Consider the following 21,356-nt stretch of genomic DNA (forward strand, 5'->3'; position numbering starts at 1 on the left):
GTGGCAAGCCCTCTCGCAGCATGCTGGCGGACGGTCAAACTGATTCTGCTCTTGACATTTCGATGTAGCTCTGCAGTGAGCAGAGCACCCAAAAATACAGGTCACTCGCAAAAGTTCCCCTCCACGGAAATCTTTAGTAAAAGGCGAAAGATTTATGCGACAATGAAGAGAAACTCGAGCTGTGTCTCCAAACGCTCGGGCCTGTGCGCTGCCTCTGTTAAACTACTACGCTCGCCAAGGGTCATCAAGGGTGACAACGCCTGCCCACATGTGTTTCGTCAGCACCCCCCCCCCCCCCCACTCCAAAACGGAGGAGTAAAACTCAAAAAAGTCCCCTCGGCCCACCAATAACCAAAAGCCCAATCAAGGCAATCTCTTTCTCATGCCTCTATCTGAAAAGTTGGATAAAATCTTATATGAAAAAAAAAAGTATTTTAAAGAAATCCCTTATTCCGAGGTCACCGTAGCCACCAGATCCAGTCTGTAACCGCTTCAGTCACCCGGATCCAGTCCGTATCCAGAGAAGATGGTGGATCAACACCTAGAAAGGACCTCTATGGCCCAGAAACACAGCGGAGACCGTGACAACTAGATGAGCCGCAGATACAAATCCCCTGTAAAGACCACCTGGACAAGACCACAGGAAACAGATGATTCTTCTGCACAGTCTGACATTCCTGCAGCCTGGAGCTGATCTACTGGTTTCGTCTGACAAGGGGAGAACTGTCTCCCCGACTGAGCCTGGTTTCTCACCGGGTTTTTTCTCCATCTTTTCACCGATCGAGTTTTGGTTTCTTGCCTCTGTCGCCTCTGGCAGGCGGAGCTTGGGACACTTCATGTACAGAGATATCGTTGACTTGATTGCAAATTATTGCACAGATACTATTTAAAACTGAACTTAGCTGAATGATGTCATCAAAGAGTTCAATAACGAAATGCCTTTAACTGTCATTTTGCTTTTTGACGCACTGTGTTCCTAATTAATGTTGTTCAGTTGCATTGACGCAATACTTTTTGTTTAAAGCGCAATTTAAAAAAAAAAAAAAAAAAAAAAGAGTCCAAACAATGACCCCTGCTACGGGTAGTGTTCCAAGTGTTATGCGACTTCAGCTAATGATGGGTCCATCAGAAATTTTACGGTGCTAGGGCTGGGTCTGCGTCAGAAGAAGCCATGCATTGTTTAGTTATGTCAGTGCAGTGCCGTCGGTTGGGGGAGAAACGGCAGCATGCACGGCTCCTCGTTAGTATAGTGGACAGTATCTCCGCCTGTCACGCGGAAGACCGGGGTTCGATTCCCCGATGGGGAGAGCTGGTTCTTTTCGTCTTCCGAACGATCCATCCAAAATTTTTGGTTGGAGTCGCAGGTCACAGAAGGAGTTCTGCTTCGACGTCAGCCCGAGCCAAAGGACATGCGTTGGCCGGGAATCGAACCCGGGTCAACTGCTTGGAAGGCAGCTATGCTCACCACTATACCACCAACGCAGGTGGAAGTCAGCAGCTTTATTGACGCACTGTGTTCCTAATTAATGTTGTTCAGTTGCATTGACACAATACTTTTTGTTTAAAGCGCAATTTAAAAAAAAAAAAAAAAAAAAGAGTCCAAACAATGACCCCTGCTACGGGTAGTGTTGCAAGTGTTATGCGACTTCAGCTAATGATGGGTCCATCCGATATTATTCCATCCAAAAGTTTTGGGTGGAGGCACAGGTCACAGAGGGAGTTCTGCTTCGACGTCAGCCCGAGCCAAAGGACATGCGTTGGCCGGGAATCGAACCCGGGTCAACTGCTTGGAAGGCAGCTATGCTCACCACTATACCACCAACGCAGCAGGCATTCAGCAACTTGCGCCGTCAGTAAGAAGACTCGAAGTGCACGAGTCGCCGATAGGGCTAGAGGAGCAGATGAGATCTTTGTTCAGACCCGTCACTAAAGAGAGCCTTCAAGAATTTGCATCCCGTCACGTACAAGAAAACGCTGCCTTCCCATCCGGCTAAATAAACACGAAGTGGTCAAACGCAGAGAGTGCCCATTCAGACGATGACCAGTGGCAAGCCCTCTCGCAGCATGCTGGCGGACGGTCAAACTGATTCTGCTCTTGACATTTCGATGTAGCTCTGCAGTGAGCAGAGCACCCAAAAATACAAGTCACTCGCAAAAGTTCCCCTCCACGGAAATCTTTAGTAAAAGGCGAAAGATTTATGCGACAATGAAGAGAAACTCGAGCTGTGTCTCCAAACGCTCGGGCCTGTGCGCTGCCTCTGTTAAACTACTACGCTCGCCAAGGGTCATCAAGGGTGACAACGCCTGCCCACATGTGTTTCGTCAGCACCCCCCCCCCCCCACTCCAAAACGGAGGAGTAAAACTCAAAAAAGTCCCCTCGGCCCACCAATAACCAAAAGCCCAATCAAGGCAATCTCTTTCTCATGCCTCTATCTGAAAAGTTGGATAAAATCTTATATGAAAAAAAAAGTATTTTAAAGAAATCCCTTATTCCGAGGTCACCGTAGCCACCAGATCCAGTCTGTAACCGCTTCAGTCACCCGGATCCAGTCCGTATCCAGAGAAGATGGTGGATCAACACCTAGAAAGGACCTCTATGGCCCAGAAACACAGCGGAGACCGTGACAACTAGATGAGCCGCAGATACAAATCCCCTGTAAAGACCACCTGGACAAGACCACAGGAAACAGATGATTCTTCTGCACAGTCTGACATTCCTGCAGCCTGGAGCTGATCTACTGGTTTCGTCTGACAAGGGGAGAACTGTCTCCCCGACTGAGCCTGGTTTCTCACCGGGTTTTTTCTCCATCTTTTCACCGATCGAGTTTTGGTTTCTTGCCTCTGTCGCCTCTGGCAGGCGGAGCTTGGGACACTTCATGTACAGAGATATCGTTGACTTGATTGCAAATTATTGCACAGATACTATTTAAAACTGAACTTAGCTGAATGATGTCATCAAAGAGTTCAATAACGAAATGCCTTTAACTGTCATTTTGCTTTTTGACGCACTGTGTTCCTAATTAATGTTGTTCAGTTGCATTGACGCAATACTTTTTGTTTAAAGCGCAATTTAAAAAAAAAAAAAAAAAAAAAGAGTCCAAACAATGACCCCTGCTACGGGTAGTGTTCCAAGTGTTATGCGACTTCAGCTAATGATGGGTCCATCAGAAATTTTACGGTGCTAGGGCTGGGTCTGCGTCAGAAGAAGCCATGCATTGTTTAGTTATGTCAGTGCAGTGCCGTCGGTTGGGGGAGAAACGGCAGCATGCACGGCTCCTCGTTAGTATAGTGGACAGTATCTCCGCCTGTCACGCGGAAGACCGGGGTTCGATTCCCCGACGGGGAGAGCTGGTTCTTTTCGTCTTCCGAACGATCCATCCAAAATTTTTGGTTGGAGTCGCAGGTCACAGAAGGAGTTCTGCTTCGACGTCAGCCCGAGCCAAAGGACATGCGTTGGCCGGGAATCGAACCCGGGTCAACTGCTTGGAAGGCAGCTATGCTCACCACTATACCACCAACGCAGGTGGAAGTCAGCAGCTTTATTGACGCACTGTGTTCCTAATTAATGTTGTTCAGTTGCATTGACACAATACTTTTTGTTTAAAGCGCAATTTAAAAAAAAAAAAAAAAAAAAGAGTCCAAACAATGACCCCTGCTACGGGTAGTGTTGCAAGTGTTATGCGACTTCAGCTAATGATGGGTCCATCCGATATTATTCCATCCAAAAGTTTTGGGTGGAGGCACAGGTCTCAGAGGGAGTTCTGCTTCGACGTCAGCCCGAGCCAAAGGACATGCGTTGGCCGGGAATCGAACCCGGGTCAACTGCTTGGAAGGCAGCTATGCTCACCACTATACCACCAACGCAGCAGGCGTTCAGCAACTTGCGCCGTCAGTAAGAAGACTCGAAGTGCACGAGTCGCCGATAGGGCTAGAGGAGCAGATGAGATCTTTGTTCAGACCCGTCACTAAAGAGAGCCTTCAAGAATTTGCATCCCGTCACGTACAAGAAAACGCTGCCTTCCCATCCGGCTAAATAAACACGAAGTGGTCAAACGCAGAGAGTGCCCATTCAGACGATGACCAGTGGCAAGCCCTCTCGCAGCATGCTGGCGGACGGTCAAACTGATTCTGCTCTTGACATTTCGATGTAGCTCTGCAGTGAGCAGAGCACCCAAAAATACAGGTCACTCGCAAAAGTTCCCCTCCACGGAAATCTTTAGTAAAAGGCGAAAGATTTATGCGACAATGAAGAGAAACTCGAGCTGTGTCTCCAAACGCTCGGGCCTGTGCGCTGCCTCTGTTAAACTACTACGCTCGCCAAGGGTCATCAAGGGTGACAACGCCTGCCCACATGTGTTTCGTCAGCACCCCCCCCCCCCACTCCAAAACGGAGGAGTAAAACTCAAAAAAGTCCCCTCGGCCCACCAATAACCAAAAGCCCAATCAAGGCAATCTCTTTCTCATGCCTCTATCTGAAAAGTTGGATAAAATCTTATATGAAAAAAAAAGTATTTTAAAGAAATCCCTTATTCCGAGGTCACCGTAGCCACCAGATCCAGTCTGTAACCGCTTCAGTCACCCGGATCCAGTCCGTATCCAGAGAAGATGGTGGATCAACACCTAGAAAGGACCTCTATGGCCCAGAAACACAGCGGAGACCGTGACAACTAGATGAGCCGCAGATACAAATCCCCTGTAAAGACCACCTGGACAAGACCACAGGAAACAGATGATTCTTCTGCACAGTCTGACATTCCTGCAGCCTGGAGCTGATCTACTGGTTTCGTCTGACAAGGGGAGAACTGTCTCCCCGACTGAGCCTGGTTTCTCACCGGGTTTTTTCTCCATCTTTTCACCGATCGAGTTTTGGTTTCTTGCCTCTGTCGCCTCTGGCAGGCGGAGCTTGGGACACTTCATGTACAGAGATATCGTTGACTTGATTGCAAATTATTGCACAGATACTATTTAAAACTGAACTTAGCTGAATGATGTCATCAAAGAGTTCAATAACGAAATGCCTTTAACTGTCATTTTGCTTTTTGACGCACTGTGTTCCTAATTAATGTTGTTCAGTTGCATTGACGCAATACTTTTTGTTTAAAGCGCAATTTAAAAAAAAAAAAAAAAAAAAAGAGTCCAAACAATGACCCCTGCTACGGGTAGTGTTCCAAGTGTTATGCGACTTCAGCTAATGATGGGTCCATCAGAAATTTTACGGTGCTAGGGCTGGGTCTGCGTCAGAAGAAGCCATGCATTGTTTAGTTATGTCAGTGCAGTGCCGTCGGTTGGGGGAGAAACGGCAGCATGCACGGCTCCTCGTTAGTATAGTGGACAGTATCTCCGCCTGTCACGGGGAAGACCGGGGTTCGATTCCCCGACGGGGAGAGCTGGTTCTTTTCGTCTTCCGAACGATCCATCCAAAATTTTTGGTTGGAGTCGCAGGTCACAGAAGGAGTTCTGCTTCGACGTCAGCCCGAGCCAAAGGACATGCGTTGGCCGGGAATCGAACCCGGGTCAACTGCTTGGAAGGCAGCTATGCTCACCACTATACCACCAACGCAGGTGGAAGTCAGCAGCTTTATTGACGCACTGTGTTCCTAATTAATGTTGTTCAGTTGCATTGACACAATACTTTTTGTTTAAAGCGCAATTTAAAAAAAAAAAAAAAAAAAAGAGTCCAAACAATGACCCCTGCTACGGGTAGTGTTGCAAGTGTTATGCGACTTCAGCTAATGATGGGTCCATCCGATATTATTCCATCCAAAAGTTTTGGGTGGAGGCACAGTTCTCAGAGGGAGTTCTGCTTCGACGTCAGCCCGAGCCAAAGGACATGCGTTGGCCGGGAATCGAACCCGGGTCAACTGCTTGGAAGGCAGCTATGCTCACCACTATACCACCAACGCAGCAGGCGTTCAGCAACTTGCGCCGTCAGTAAGAAGACTCGAAGTGCACGAGTCGCCGATAGGGCTAGAGGAGCAGATGAGATCTTTGTTCAGACCCGTCACTAAAGAGAGCCTTCAAGAATTTGCATCCCGTCACGTACAAGAAAACGCTGCCTTCCCATCCGGCTAAATAAACACGAAGTGGTCAAACGCAGAGAGTGCCCATTCAGACGATGACCAGTGGCAAGCCCTCTCGCAGCATGCTGGCGGACGGTCAAACTGATTCTGCTCTTGACATTTCGATGTAGCTCTGCAGTGAGCAGAGCACCCAAAAATACAGGTCACTCGCAAAAGTTCCCCTCCACGGAAATCTTTAGTAAAAGGCGAAAGATTTATGCGACAATGAAGAGAAACTCGAGCTGTGTCTCCAAACGCTCGGGCCTGTGCGCTGCCTCTGTTAAACTACTACGCTCGCCAAGGGTCATCAAGGGTGACAACGCCTGCCCACATGTGTTTCGTCAGCACCCCCCCCCCCCACTCCAAAACGGAGGAGTAAAACTCAAAAAAGTCCCCTCGGCCCACCAATAACCAAAAGCCCAATCAAGGCAATCTCTTTCTCATGCCTCTATCTGAAAAGTTGGATAAAATCTTATATGAAAAAAAAAGTATTTTAAAGAAATCCCTTATTCCGAGGTCACCGTAGCCACCAGATCCAGTCTGTAACCGCTTCAGTCACCCGGATCCAGTCCGTATCCAGAGAAGATGGTGGATCAACACCTAGAAAGGACCTCTATGGCCCAGAAACACAGCGGAGACCGTGACAACTAGATGAGCCGCAGATACAAATCCCCTGTAAAGACCACCTGGACAAGACCACAGGAAACAGATGATTCTTCTGCACAGTCTGACATTCCTGCAGCCTGGAGCTGATCTACTGGTTTCGTCTGACAAGGGGAGAACTGTCTCCCCGACTGAGCCTGGTTTCTCACCGGGTTTTTTCTCCATCTTTTCACCGATCGAGTTTTGGTTTCTTGCCTCTGTCGCCTCTGGCAGGCGGAGCTTGGGACACTTCATGTACAGAGATATCGTTGACTTGATTGCAAATTATTGCACAGATACTATTTAAAACTGAACTTAGCTGAATGATGTCATCAAAGAGTTCAATAACGAAATGCCTTTAACTGTCATTTTGCTTTTTGACGCACTGTGTTCCTAATTAATGTTGTTCAGTTGCATTGACGCAATACTTTTTGTTTAAAGCGCAATTTAAAAAAAAAAAAAAAAAAAAAGAGTCCAAACAATGACCCCTGCTACGGGTAGTGTTCCAAGTGTTATGCGACTTCAGCTAATGATGGGTCCATCAGAAATTTTACGGTGCTAGGGCTGGGTCTGCGTCAGAAGAAGCCATGCATTGTTTAGTTATGTCAGTGCAGTGCCGTCGGTTGGGGGAGAAACGGCAGCATGCACGGCTCCTCGTTAGTATAGTGGACAGTATCTCCGCCTGTCACGCGGAAGACCGGGGTTCGATTCCCCGACGGGGAGAGCTGGTTCTTTTCGTCTTCCGAACGATCCATCCAAAATTTTTGGTTGGAGTCGCAGGTCACAGAAGGAGTTCTGCTTCGACGTCAGCCCGAGCCAAAGGACATGCGTTGGCCGGGAATCGAACCCGGGTCAACTGCTTGGAAGGCAGCTATGCTCACCACTATACCACCAACGCAGGTGGAAGTCAGCAGCTTTATTGACGCACTGTGTTCCTAATTAATGTTGTTCAGTTGCATTGACACAATACTTTTTGTTTAAAGCGCAATTTAAAAAAAAAAAAAAAAAAAAAGAGTCCAAACAATGACCCCTGCTACGGGTAGTGTTGCAAGTGTTATGCGACTTCAGCTAATGATGGGTCCATCCGATATTATTCCATCCAAAAGTTTTGGGTGGAGGCACAGGTCACAGAGGGAGTTCTGCTTCGACGTCAGCCCGAGCCAAAGGACATGCGTTGGCCGGGAATCGAACCCGGGTCAACTGCTTGGAAGGCAGCTATGCTCACCACTATACCACCAACGCAGCAGGCATTCAGCAACTTGCGCCGTCAGTAAGAAGACTCGAAGTGCACGAGTCGCCGATAGGGCTAGAGGAGCAGATGAGATCTTTGTTCAGACCCGTCACTAAAGAGAGCCTTCAAGAATTTGCATCCCGTCACGTACAAGAAAACGCTGCCTTCCCATCCGGCTAAATAAACACGAAGTGGTCAAACGCAGAGAGTGCCCATTCAGACGATGACCAGTGGCAAGCCCTCTCGCAGCATGCTGGCGGACGGTCAAACTGATTCTGCTCTTGACATTTCGATGTAGCTCTGCAGTGAGCAGAGCACCCAAAAATACAGGTCACTCGCAAAAGTTCCCCTCCACGGAAATCTTTAGTAAAAGGCGAAAGATTTATGCGACAATGAAGAGAAACTCGAGCTGTGTCTCCAAACGCTCGGGCCTGTGCGCTGCCTCTGTTAAACTACTACGCTCGCCAAGGGTCATCAAGGGTGACAACGCCTGCCCACATGTGTTTCGTCAGCACCCCCCCCCCCCACTCCAAAACGGAGGAGTAAAACTCAAAAAAGTCCCCTCGGCCCACCAATAACCAAAAGCCCAATCAAGGCAATCTCTTTCTCATGCCTCTATCTGAAAAGTTGGATAAAATCTTATATGAAAAAAAAAGTATTTTAAAGAAATCCCTTATTCCGAGGTCACCGTAGCCACCAGATCCAGTCTGTAACCGCTTCAGTCACCCGGATCCAGTCCGTATCCAGAGAAGATGGTGGATCAACACCTAGAAAGGACCTCTATGGCCCAGAAACACAGCGGAGACCGTGACAACTAGATGAGCCGCAGATACAAATCCCCTGTAAAGACCACCTGGACAAGACCACAGGAAACAGATGATTCTTCTGCACAGTCTGACATTCCTGCAGCCTGGAGCTGATCTACTGGTTTCGTCTGACAAGGGGAGAACTGTCTCCCCGACTGAGCCTGGTTTCTCACCGGGTTTTTTCTCCATCTTTTCACCGATCGAGTTTTGGTTTCTTGCCTCTGTCGCCTCTGGCAGGCGGAGCTTGGGACACTTCATGTACAGAGATATCGTTGACTTGATTGCAAATTATTGCACAGATACTATTTAAAACTGAACTTAGCTGAATGATGTCATCAAAGAGTTCAATAACGAAATGCCTTTAACTGTCATTTTGCTTTTTGACGCACTGTGTTCCTAATTAATGTTGTTCAGTTGCATTGACGCAATACTTTTTGTTTAAAGCGCAATTTAAAAAAAAAAAAAAAAAAAAAAGAGTCCAAACAATGACCCCTGCTACGGGTAGTGTTCCAAGTGTTATGCGACTTCAGCTAATGATGGGTCCATCAGAAATTTTACGGTGCTAGGGCTGGGTCTGCGTCAGAAGAAGCCATGCATTGTTTAGTTATGTCAGTGCAGTGCCGTCGGTTGGGGGAGAAACGGCAGCATGCACGGCTCCTCATTAGTATAGTGGACAGTATCTCCGCCTGTCACGCGGAAGACCGGGGTTCGATTCCCCGACGGGGAGAGCTGGTTCTTTTCGTCTTCCGAACGATCCATCCAAAATTTTTGGTTGGAGTCGCAGGTCACAGAAGGAGTTCTGCTTCGACGTCAGCCCGAGCCAAAGGACATGCGTTGGCCGGGAATCGAACCCGGGTCAACTGCTTGGAAGGCAGCTATGCTCACCACTATACCACCAACGCAGGTGGAAGTCAGCAGCTTTATTGACGCACTGTGTTCCTAATTAATGTTGTTCAGTTGCATTGACACAATACTTTTTGTTTAAAGCGCAATTTAAAAAAAAAAAAAAAAAAAAGAGTCCAAACAATGACCCCTGCTACGGGTAGTGTTGCAAGTGTTATGCGACTTCAGCTAATGATGGGTCCATCCGATATTATTCCATCCAAAAGTTTTGGGTGGAGGCACAGGTCACAGAGGGAGTTCTGCTTCGACGTCAGCCCGAGCCAAAGGACATGCGTTGGCCGGGAATCGAACCCGGGTCAACTGCTTGGAAGGCAGCTATGCTCACCACTATACCACCAACGCAGCAGGCATTCAGCAACTTGCGCCGTCAGTAAGAAGACTCGAAGTGCACGAGTCGCCGATAGGGCTAGAGGAGCAGATGAGATCTTTGTTCAGACCCGTCACTAAAGAGAGCCTTCAAGAATTTGCATCCCGTCACGTACAAGAAAACGCTGCCTTCCCATCCGGCTAAATAAACACGAAGTGGTCAAACGCAGAGAGTGCCCATTCAGACGATGACCAGTGGCAAGCCCTCTCGCAGCATGCTGGCGGACGGTCAAACTGATTCTGCTCTTGACATTTCGATGTAGCTCTGCAGTGAGCAGAGCACCCAAAAATACAGGTCACTCGCAAAAGTTCCCCTCCACGGAAATCTTTAGTAAAAGGCGAAAGATTTATGCGACAATGAAGAGAAACTCGAGCTGTGTCTCCAAACGCTCGGGCCTGTGCGCTGCCTCTGTTAAACTACTACGCTCGCCAAGGGTCATCAAGGGTGACAACGCCTGCCCACATGTGTTTCGTCAGCACCCCCCCCCCCCCACTCCAAAACGGAGGAGTAAAACTCAAAAAAGTCCCCTCGGCCCACCAATAACCAAAAGCCCAATCAAGGCAATCTCTTTCTCATGCCTCTATCTGAAAAGTTGGATAAAATCTTATATGAAAAAAAAAGTATTTTAAAGAAATCCCTTATTCCGAGGTCACCGTAGCCACCAGATCCAGTCTGTAACCGCTTCAGTCACCCGGATCCAGTCCGTATCCAGAGAAGATGGTGGATCAACACCTAGAAAGGACCTCTATGGCCCAGAAACACAGCGGAGACCGTGACAACTAGATGAGCCGCAGATACAAATCCCCTGTAAAGACCACCTGGACAAGACCACAGGAAACAGATGATTCTTCTGCACAGTCTGACATTCCTGCAGCCTGGAGCTGATCTACTGGTTTCGTCTGACAAGGGGAGAACTGTCTCCCCGACTGAGCCTGGTTTCTCACCGGGTTTTTTCTCCATCTTTTCACCGATCGAGTTTTGGTTTCTTGCCTCTGTCGCCTCTGGCAGGCGGAGCTTGGGACACTTCATGTACAGAGATATCGTTGACTTGATTGCAAATTATTGCACAGATACTATTTAAAACTGAACTTAGCTGAATGATGTCATCAAAGAGTTCAATAACGAAATGCCTTTAACTGTCATTTTGCTTTTTGACGCACTGTGTTCCTAATTAATGTTGTTCAGTTGCATTGACGCAATACTTTTTGTTTAAAGCGCAATTTAAAAAAAAAAAAAAAAAAAAAAAGAGTCCAAACAATGACCCCTGCTACGGGTAGTGTTCCAAGTGTTATGCGACTTCAGCTAATGATGGGTCCATCAGAAATTTTACGGTGCTAGGGCTGGGTCTGCGTCAGAAGAAGCCATGCATTGTTTAGTTATGTCAGTGCAGTGCCGTCGGTTGGGGGAGAAACGGCAGCATGCACGGCTCCTCGTTAGTATAGTGGACAGTATCTCCGCCTGTCACGCGGAAGACCGGGGTTCGATTCCCCGACGGGGAGAGCTGGTTCTTTTCGTCTTCCGAACGATCCATCCAAAATTTTTGGTTGGAGTCGCAGGTCACAGAAGGAGTTCTGCTTCGACGTCAGCCCGAGCCAAAGGACATGCGTTGGCCGGGAATCGAACCCGGGTCAACTGCTTGGAAGGCAGCTATGCTCACCACTACACCACCAACGCAGGTGGAAGTCAGCAGCTTTATTGACGCACTGTGTTCCTAATTAATGTTGTTCAGTTGCATTGACACAATACTTTTTGTTTAAAGCGCAATTTAAAAAAAAAAAAAAAAAAAAAGAGTCCAAACAATGACCCCTGCTACGGGTAGTGTTGCAAGTGTTATGCGACTTCAGCTAATGATGGGTCCATCCGATATTATTCCATCCAAAAGTTTTGGGTGGAGGCACAGGTCACAGAGGGAGTTCTGCTTCGACGTCAGCCCGAGCCAAAGGACATGCGTTGGCCGGGAATCGAACCCGGGTCAACTGCTTGGAAGGCAGCTATGCTCACCACTATACCACCAACGCAGCAGGCATTCAGCAACTTGCGCCGTCAGTAAGAAGACTCGAAGTGCACGAGTCGCCGATAGGGCTAGAGGAGCAGATGAGATCTTTGTTCAGACCCGTCACTAAAGAGAGCCTTCAAGAATTTGCATCCCGTCACGTACAAGAAAACGCTGCCTTCCCATCCGGCTAAATAAACACGAAGTGGTCAAACGCAGAGAGTGCCCATTCAGACGATGACCAGTGGCAAGCCCTCTCGCAGCATGCTGGCGGACGGTCAAACTGATTCTGCTCTTGACATTTCGATGTAGCTCTGCAGTGAGCAGAGCACCCAAAAATACAGGTCACTCGCAAAAGTTCCCCTCCACGGAAATCTTTAGTAAAAGGCGAAAGATTTATGCGACAATGAAGAGAAACTCGAGCTGTGTCTCCAAACGCTCGGGCCTGTGCGCTGCCTCTGTTAAACTACTACGCTCGCCAAGGGTCATCAAGGGTGACAACGCCTGCCCACATGTGTTTCGTCAGCACCCCCCCCCCCCCCACTCCAAAACGGAGGAGTAAAACTCAAAAAAGTCCCCTCGGCCCACCAATAACCAAAAGCCCAATCAAGGCAATCTCTTTCTCATGCCTCTATCTGAAAAGTTGGATAAAATCTTATATGAAAAAAAAAAGTATTTTAAAGAAATCCCTTATTCCGAGGTCACCGTAGCCACCAGATCCAGTCTGTAACCGCTTCAGTCACCCGGATCCAGTCCGTATCCAGAGAAGATGGTGGATCAACACCTAGAAAGGACCTCTATGGCCCAGAAACACAGCGGAGACCGTGACAACTAGATGAGCCGCAGATACAAATCCCCTGTAAAGACCACCTGGACAAGACCACAGGAAACAGATGATTCTTCTGCACAGTCTGACATTCCTGCAGCCTGGAGCTGATCTACTGGTTTCGTCTGACAAGGGGAGAACTGTCTCCCCGACTGAGCCTGGTTTCTCACCGGGTTTTTTCTCCATCTTTTCACCGATCGAGTTTTGGTTTCTTGCCTCTGTCGCCTCTGGCAGGCGGAGCTTGGGACACTTCATGTACAGAGATATCGTTGACTTGATTGCAAATTATTGCACAGATACTATTTAAAACTGAACTTAGCTGAATGATGTCATCAAAGAGTTCAATAACGAAATGCCTTTAACTGTCATTTTGCTTTTTGACGCACTGTGTTCCTAATTAATGTTGTTCAGTTGCATTGACGCAATACTTTTTGTTTAAAGCGCAATTTAAAAAAAAAAAAAAAAAAAAAAGAGTCCAAACAATGACCCCTGCTACGGGTAGTGTTCCAAGTGTTATGCGACTTCAGCTAATGATGGGTCCATCAGAAATTTTACGGTGCTAGGGCTGGGTCTGCGTCAGAAGAAGCCATGCATTGTTTAGTTATGTCAGTGCAGTGCCGTCGGTTGGGGGAGAAACGGCAGCATGCACGGCTCCTCGTTAGTATAGTGGACAGTATCTCCGCCTGTCACGCGGAAGACTGGGGTTCGATTCCCCGACGGGGAGAGCTGGTTCTTTTCGTCTTCCGAACGATCCATCCAAAATTTTTGGTTGGAGTCGCAGGTCACAGAAGGAGTTCTGCTTCGACGTCAGCCCGAGCCAAAGGACATGCGTTGGCCGGGAATCGAACCCGGGTCAACTGCTTGGAAGGCAGCTATGCTCACCACTATACCACCAACGCAGGTGGAAGTCAGCAGCTTTATTGACGCACTGTGTTCCTAATTAATGTTGTTCAGTTGCATTGACACAATACTTTTTGTTTAAAGCGCAATTTAAAAAAAAAAAAAAAAAAAAGAGTCCAAACAATGACCCCTGCTACGGGTAGTGTTGCAAGTGTTATGCGACTTCAGCTAATGATGGGTCCATCCGATATTATTCCATCCAAAAGTTTTGGGTGGAGGCACAGGTCACAGAGGGAGTTCTGCTTCGACGTCAGCCCGAGCCAAAGGACATGCGTTGGCCGGGAATCGAACCCGGGTCAACTGCTTGGAAGGCAGCTATGCTCACCACTATACCACCAACGCAGGCAGAAGTCAGTAGCTTTATTGACGCACTGTGTTCCTAATAAATGTTGTTCAGTTGCATTGACACAATACTTTTTGTTTAAAGCGCAATTAAAAAAAAAAAAAAAAAAAAAAGAGTCCAAACAATGACCCCTGCTACCGGTAGTGTTGCAAGTGTTATGCGACTTCAGCTAATGATGGGTCCATCCGAAATTATTCCATCCAAAAGTTTTGGGTGGAGGCACAGGTCACAGAGGGAGTTCTGCTTCGACGTCAGCCCGAGCCAAAGCATATGCGTTGGCCGGGAATCGAATCCGGGGTCAACTGCTTGGAAGGCAGCTATGCTCACCACTATACCACCAACGCAGTCAGCAGTCAGCAACTTGCGCCGTCACTAAGAAGGCTCGAAGTGCACGAGTCGCCGATAGGGCTAGAGGAGCAGATGAGATCTTTGTTTGGACCCGTCACTAAAGAGAGCCTTCAAGAATTTGCATCCCGTCACGTACAAGAAAGCGCTGCCTTCCCATCCGGCTAAATAAACACGAAGTGGTCAAACGCAGAGAGTGCCTATAATAACCAAAAGCCCAATCAAGGCAATCTCTTTCTCATGCCTCTATCTGAAAAGTTGGATAAAATCTTATATGAAAAAAAAAGTCTTTTAAAGAAATCCCTTATTCCGAGGTCACCGTAGCCACCAGATCCAGTCTGTATCCGCTTCAGTCACCCGGATCCAGTCCGTATCCAGAGAAGATGGTGGATCAACACCTAGAAAGGACCTCTATGGCCCAGAAACACAGCGGAGACCGTGACAACTAGATGAGCCGCAGATACAAATCCCCTGTAAAGACCACCTGGACAAGACCACAGGAAACAGATGATTCTTCTGCACAGTCTGACATTCCTGCAGCCTGGAGCTGATCTACTGGTTTCGTCTGACAAGGGGAGAACTGTCTCCCCGACTGAGCCTGGTTTCTCACCGGGTTTTTTCTCCATCCTTTCACCGATCGAGTTTTGGTTTCTTCCCTCTGTCGCTTCTGGCAGGCGGAGCTGGGGACACTTCATGTACAGCGATATCGTTGACTTGATTGCAAATTATTGCACAGATACTATTTAAACTGAACTTAGCTGAATGATGTCATCAAAGAGTTCAATAACGAAATGCCTTTAACTGTCATTTTGCTTTTTGACGCACTGTGTTCCTAATTAATGTTGTTCAGTTGCATTGACGCAATACTTTTTGTTTAAAGCGCAATTTAAAAAAAAAAAAAAAAAAAAAAGAGTCCAAACAATGACCCCTGCTACGGGTAGTGTTCCAAGTGTTATGCGACTTCAGCTAATGATGGGTCCATCAGAAATTTTACGGTGCTAGGGCTGGGTCTGCGTCAGAAGAAGCCATGCATTGTTTAGTTATGTCAGTGCAGTGCCGTCAGTGGGGGGGGAAACGGCAGAATGCACGGCTCCTTGTTAGTATAGTGGACAGTATCTCCGCCTGTCACGCGGAAGACCGGGGTTCGATTCCCCGACGGGGAGAGCTGGTTCTTTTCGTCTTCCGAATGATCCATCCAAAAAGTTTGGTTGGAGTCGCAGGTCACAGAAGGAGTTCTGCTTCGACGTCAGCCCGAGCCAAAGGACATGCGTTGGCCGGGAATCGAACCCGGGTCAACTGCTTGGAAGGCAGCTATGCTCACCACTATACCACCAACGCAGGCGGAAGTCAGTAGCTTTATTGACGCACTGTGTTCCTAATAAATGTTGTTCAGTTGCATTGACACAATACTTTTTGTTTAAAGCGCAATTAAAAAAAAAAAAAAAAAAAAAAGAGTCCAAACAATGACCCCTGCTACCGGTAGTGTTGCAAGTGTTATGCGACTTCAGCTAATGATGGGTCCATCCGAAATTATTCCATCCAAAAGTTTTGGGTGGAGGCACAGGTCACAGAGGGAGTTCTGCTTCGACGTCAGCCCGAGCCAAAGCATATGCGTTGGCCGGGAATCGAATCCGGGGTCAACTGCTTGGAAGGCAGCTATGCTCACCACTATACCACCAACGCAGTCAGCAGTCATCAACTTGCGCCGTCACTAAGAAGGCTCGAAGTGCACGAGTCGCCGATAGGGCTAGAGGAGCAGATGAGATCTTTGTTTGGACCCGTCACTAAAGAGAGCCTTCAAGAATTTGCATCCCGTCACGTACAAGAAAGCGCTGCCTTCCCATCCGGCTAAATAAACACGAAGTGGTCAAACGCAGAGAGTGCCTATAATAACCAAAAGCCCAATCAAGGCAATCTCTTTCTCATGCCTCTATCTGAAAAGTTGGATAAAATCTTATATGAAAAAAAAAGTCTTTTAAAGAAATCCCTTATTCCGAGGTCACCGTAGCCACCAGATCCAGTCTGTATCCGCTTCAGTCACCCGGATCCAGTCCGTATCCAGAGAAGATGGTGGATCAACACCGAGAAAGGACCTCTATGGCCCAGAAACACAGCGGAGACCGTGACAACTAGATGAGCCGCAGATACAAATCCCCTGTAAAGACCACCTGGACAAGACCACAGGAAACAGATGATTCTTCTGCACAGTCTGACATTCCTGCAGCCTGGAGCTAATCTACCTGTTTCGTCTGACAAGGGGAGAACTGTCTCCCCGACTGAGCCTGGTTTCTCACCGGGTTTTTTCTCCATCCTTTCACCGATCGAGTTTTGGTTTCTTGCCTCTGTCGCTTCTGGCAGGCGGAGCTGGGGACACTTCATGTACAGCGATATCGTTGACTTGATTGCAAATTATTGCACAGATACTATTTAAACTGAACTTAGCTGAATGATGTCATCAAAGAGTTCAATAACGAAATGCCTTTAACTGTCATTTTGCTTTTTGACGCACTGTGTTCCTAATTAATGTTGTTCAGTTGCATTGACGCAATACTTTTTGTTTAAAGCGCAATTTAAAAAAAAAAAAAAAAAGAGTCCAAACAATGACCCCTGCTACGGGTAGTGTTGCAAGTGTTATGCGACTTCAGCTAATGATGGGTCCATCCGAAATTATTCCATCCAAAAGTTTTGGGTGGAGGCACAGGTCACAGAGGGAGTTCTGCTTCGACGTCAGCCCGAGCCAAAGGACATGCGTTGGCCGGGAATCGAATCCGGGTCAACTGCTTGGAAGGCAGCTATGCTCACCACTATACCACCAACGCAGTCAGCAGTCAGCAACTTGCGCCGTCACTAAGAAGGCTCGAAGTGCACGAGTCGCCGATAGGGCTAGAGGAGCAGATGAGATCTTTGTTTGGACCCGTCACTAAAGAGAGCCTTCAAGAATTTGCATCCCGTCACGTACAAGAAGGCGCTGCCTTCCCATCCGGCTAAATAAACACGAAGTGGTCAAACGCAGAGAGTGCCTATTCAGACGATGACCAGTGGCAAGCCCTCTCGCAGCATGCTGCCGGACGGTCAAACTGATTCTGCTCTTGACATTTCGATGTAGCTCTGCTGTGAGCAGAGCACCCAAAAATACAGGTCACTCGCAAAAGTTCCCCTCCACGGAAATCTTTAGTAAAAGGCGAAAGATTTATGCGACAATGAAGAGAAACTCGAGCTGTGTCTCCAAACCCTCGGGCCTGTGCGCTGCCTCTGTTAAACTACTACGCTCGCCAAGGGTCATCAAGGGTGACAATGCCTGCCCACATGTGTTTCGTCAGCACCCCCCCCCCTACTCCAAAAGGGAGGAGTAAAACTCAAAAAAGTCCTCTCAGTCCACCAATAACCAAAAGCCCAATCAAGGCAATCTCTTTCTCATGCCTCTATCTGAAAAGTTGGATAAAATCTTATATGAAAAAAAAAGTCTTTTAAAGAAATCCCTTATTCCGAGGTCACCGTAGCCACCAGATCCAGTCCGTATCCAGAGAAGATGGTGGATCAACACCTAGAAAGGACCTCTATGGCCCAGAAACACAGCGGAGACCGTGACAACTAGATGAGCCGCAGATACAAATCCCCTGTAAAGACCACCTGGACAAGACCACAGGAAACAGATGATTCTTCTGCACAGTCTGACATTCCTGCAGCCTGGAGCTGATCTACTGGTTTCGTCTGACAAGGGGAGAACTGTCTCCCCGACTGAGCCTGGTTTCTCACCGGGTTTTTTCTCCATCCTTTCACCGATCGAGTTTTGGTTTCTTCCCTCTGTCGCTTCTGGCAGGCGGAGCTGGGGACACTTCATGTACAGCGATATCGTTGACTTGATTGCAAATTATTGCACAGATACTATTTAAACTGAACTTAGCTGAATGATGTCATCAAAGAGTTCAATAACGAAATGCCTTTAACTGTCATTTTGCTTTTTGACGCACTGTGTTCCTAATTAATGTTGTTCAGTTGCATTGACGCAATACTTTTTGTTTAAAGCGCAATTTTAAAAAAAAAAAAAAAAAAAAAAAGAGTCCAAACAATGACCCCTGCTACGGGTAGTGTTCCAAGTGTTATGCGACTTCAGCTAATTTTACGGTGCTAGGGCTGGGTCTGCGTCAGAAGAAGCCATGCATTGTTTAGTTATGTCAGTGCAGTGCCGTCAGTTGGGGGGGAAACGGCAGCATGCACGGCTCCTTGTTAGTATAGTGGACAGTATCTCCGCCTGTCACGCGGAAGACCGGGGTTCGATTCCCCGACGGGGAGAGCTGGTTCTTTTCGTCTTCCGAATGATCCATCCTAAAAGTTTGGTTGGAGTCGCAGGTCACAGAAGGAGTTCTGCTTCGACGTCAGCCCGAGCCAAAGGACATGCGTTGGCCGGGAATCGAACCCGGGTCAACTGCTTGGAAGGCAGCTATGCTCACCACTATACCACCAACGCAGGCGGAAGTCAGTAGCTTTATTGACGCACTGTGTTCCTAATAAATGTTGTTCAGTTGCATTGACACAATACTTTTTGTTTAAAGCGCAATTAAAAAAAAAAAAAAGAGTCCAAACAATGACCCCTGCTACCGGTAGTGTTGCAAGTGTTATGCGACTTCAGCTAATGATGGGTCCATCCGAAATTATTCCATCCAAAAGTTTTGGGTGGAGGCACAGGTCACAGAGGGAGTTCTGCTTCGACGTCAGCCCGAGCCAAAGCATATGCGTTGGCCGGGAATCGAATCCGGGGTCAACTGCTTGGAAGGCAGCTATGCTCACCACTATACCACCAACGCAAGTGCACGAGTCGCCGATAGGGCTAGAGGAGCAGATGAGATCTTTGTTTGGACCCGTCACTAAAGCGAGCCTTCAAGAATTTGCATCCCGTCACGTACAAGAAGGCGCTGCCTTCCCATCCGGCTAAATAAACACGAAGTGGTCAAACGCAGAGAGTTCCTATTCAGACGATGACCAGTGGCAAGCCCTCTCGCAGCATGCTGCCGGACGGTCAAACTGATTCTGCTCTTGACATTTCGATGTAGCTCTGCTGTGAGCAGAGCACCCAAAAATACAGGTCACTCGCAAAAGTTCCCCTCCACGGAAATCTTTAGTAAAAGGCGAAAGATTTATGCGATAATGAAGAGAAACTCGAGCTGTGTCTCTAAACCCTCGGGCCTGTGCGCTGCCTCTGTTAAACTACTACGCTCGCCAAGGGTCATCAAGGGTGACAATGCCTGCCCACATGTGTTTCGTCAGCACCCCCCCCCCCTACTCCAAAAGGGAGGAGTAAAACTCAAAAAAGTCCTCTCAGTCCACCAATAACCAAAAGCCCAATCAAGGCAATCTCTTTCTCATGCCTCTATCTGAAAAGTTGGATAAAATCTTATATGAAAAAAAAAGTCTTTTAAAGAAATCCCTTATTCCGAGGTCACCGTAGCCACCAGATCCAGTCCGTATCCAGAGAAGATGGTGGATCAACACCTAGAAAGGACCTCTATGGCCCAGAAACACAGCGGAGACCGTGACAACTAGATGAGCCGCAGATACAAATCCCCTGTAAAGACCACCTGGACAAGACCACAGGAAACAGATGATTCTTCTGCACAGTCTGACATTCCTGCAGCCTGGAGCTGATCTACTGGTTTCGTCTGACAAGGGGAGAACTGTCTCCCCGACTGAGCCTGGTTTCTCACCGGGTTTTTTCTCCATCCTTTCACCGATCGAGTTTTGGTTTCTTCCCTCTGTCGCTTCTGGCAGGCGGAGCTGGGGACACTTCATGTACAGCGATATCGTTGACTTGATTGCAAATTATTGCACAGATACTATTTAAACTGAACTTAGCTGAATGATGTCATCAAAGAGTTCAATAACGAAATGCCTTTAACTGTCATTTTGCTTTTTGACGCACTGTGTTCCTAATTAATGTTGTTCAGTTGCATTGACGCAATACTTTTTGTTTAAAGCGCAATTTAAAAAAAAAAAAAAAAAAAAAAGAGTCCAAACAATGACCCCTGCTACGGGTAGTGTTCCAAGTGTTATGCGACTTCAGCTAATGATGGGTCCATCAGAAATTTTACGGTGCTAGGGCTGGGTCTGCGTCAGAAGAAGCCATGCATTGTTTAGTTATGTCAGTGCAGTGCCGTCAGTTGGGGGGGAAACGGCAGCATGCACGGCTCCTTGTTAGTATAGTGGACAGTATCTCCGCCTGTCACGCGGAAGACCGGGGTTCGATTCCCCGACGGGGAGAGCTGGTTCTTTTCGTCTTCCGAATGATCCATCCTAAAAGTTTGGTTGGAGTCGCAGGTCACAGAAGGAGTTCTGCTTCGACGTCAGCCCGAGCCAAAGGACATGCGTTGGCCGGGAATCGAACCCGGGTCAACTGCTTGGAAGGCAGCTATGCTCACCACTATACCACCAACGCAGGCGGAAGTCAGTAGCTTTATTGACGCACTGTGTTCCTAATAAATGTTGTTCAGTTGCATTGACACAATACTTTTTGTTTAAAGCGCAATTAAAAAAAAAAAAAAAGAGTCCAAACAATGACCCCTGCTACCGGTAGTGTTGCAAGTGTTATGCGACTTCAGCTAATGATGGGTCCATCCGAAATTATTCCATCCAAAAGTTTTGGGTGGAGGCACAGGTCACAGAGGGAGTTCTGCTTCGACGTCAGCCCGAGCCAAAGCATATGCGTTGGCCGGGAATCGAATCCGGGGTCAACTGCTTGGAAGGCAGCTATGCTCACCACTATACCACCAACGCAGTCAGCAGTCATCAACTTGCGCCGTCACTAAGAAGGCTCGAAGTGCACGAGTCGCCGATAGGGCTAGAGGAGCAGATGAGATCTTTGTTTGGACCCGTCACTAAAGAGAGCCTTCAAGAATTTGCATCCCGTCACGTACAAGAAAGCGCTGCCTTCCCATCCGGCTAAATA

At 47.7% G+C, this 21,356-nt stretch overlaps 10 non-coding genes across 10 annotated transcripts; all 10 read right to left on the bottom strand.

Moving 5' to 3' along the window:
• Positions 1-66: 66 nt before the first annotated feature.
• LOC127980400 (U5 spliceosomal RNA) lies at positions 67-181 on the bottom strand. The gene has a single exon (XR_008159426.1). It is a non-coding gene; the product is annotated as a U5 spliceosomal RNA (small nuclear RNA).
• Positions 182-2,110: 1,929 nt separating this feature from the next.
• LOC127980165 (U5 spliceosomal RNA) lies at positions 2,111-2,225 on the bottom strand. The gene has a single exon (XR_008159203.1). It is a non-coding gene; the product is annotated as a U5 spliceosomal RNA (small nuclear RNA).
• Positions 2,226-4,150: 1,925 nt separating this feature from the next.
• Positions 4,151-4,265, bottom strand: LOC127980401 (U5 spliceosomal RNA). The gene has a single exon (XR_008159427.1). It is a non-coding gene; the product is annotated as a U5 spliceosomal RNA (small nuclear RNA).
• Positions 4,266-6,189: 1,924 nt separating this feature from the next.
• Positions 6,190-6,304, bottom strand: LOC127980402 (U5 spliceosomal RNA). Its single transcript, XR_008159428.1, has one exon. It is a non-coding gene; the product is annotated as a U5 spliceosomal RNA (small nuclear RNA).
• Positions 6,305-8,229: 1,925 nt separating this feature from the next.
• LOC127980403 (U5 spliceosomal RNA) lies at positions 8,230-8,344 on the bottom strand. Its single transcript, XR_008159429.1, has one exon. It is a non-coding gene; the product is annotated as a U5 spliceosomal RNA (small nuclear RNA).
• Positions 8,345-10,269: 1,925 nt separating this feature from the next.
• On the bottom strand, positions 10,270-10,384 carry LOC127980404 (U5 spliceosomal RNA). Its single transcript, XR_008159430.1, has one exon. It is a non-coding gene; the product is annotated as a U5 spliceosomal RNA (small nuclear RNA).
• A 1,227-nt stretch (positions 10,385-11,611) lies between these two features.
• trnag-ucc (transfer RNA glycine (anticodon UCC)) lies at positions 11,612-11,683 on the bottom strand. Its single transcript has one exon. It is a non-coding gene; the product is annotated as a tRNA-Gly (tRNA).
• Positions 11,684-12,312: 629 nt separating this feature from the next.
• On the bottom strand, positions 12,313-12,427 carry LOC127980405 (U5 spliceosomal RNA). The gene has a single exon (XR_008159431.1). It is a non-coding gene; the product is annotated as a U5 spliceosomal RNA (small nuclear RNA).
• Positions 12,428-17,520: 5,093 nt separating this feature from the next.
• LOC127980629 (U5 spliceosomal RNA) lies at positions 17,521-17,635 on the bottom strand. The gene has a single exon (XR_008159643.1). It is a non-coding gene; the product is annotated as a U5 spliceosomal RNA (small nuclear RNA).
• Positions 17,636-19,465: 1,830 nt separating this feature from the next.
• Positions 19,466-19,580, bottom strand: LOC127979974 (U5 spliceosomal RNA). The gene has a single exon (XR_008159017.1). It is a non-coding gene; the product is annotated as a U5 spliceosomal RNA (small nuclear RNA).
• Between the last annotated feature and the right edge of the window lie 1,776 nt (positions 19,581-21,356).

Source organism: Carassius gibelio, chromosome B19 (assembly GCF_023724105.1).
Source record: "Carassius gibelio isolate Cgi1373 ecotype wild population from Czech Republic chromosome B19, carGib1.2-hapl.c, whole genome shotgun sequence".
Classification (NCBI taxonomy): Eukaryota; Metazoa; Chordata; class Actinopteri; order Cypriniformes; family Cyprinidae; genus Carassius; species Carassius gibelio.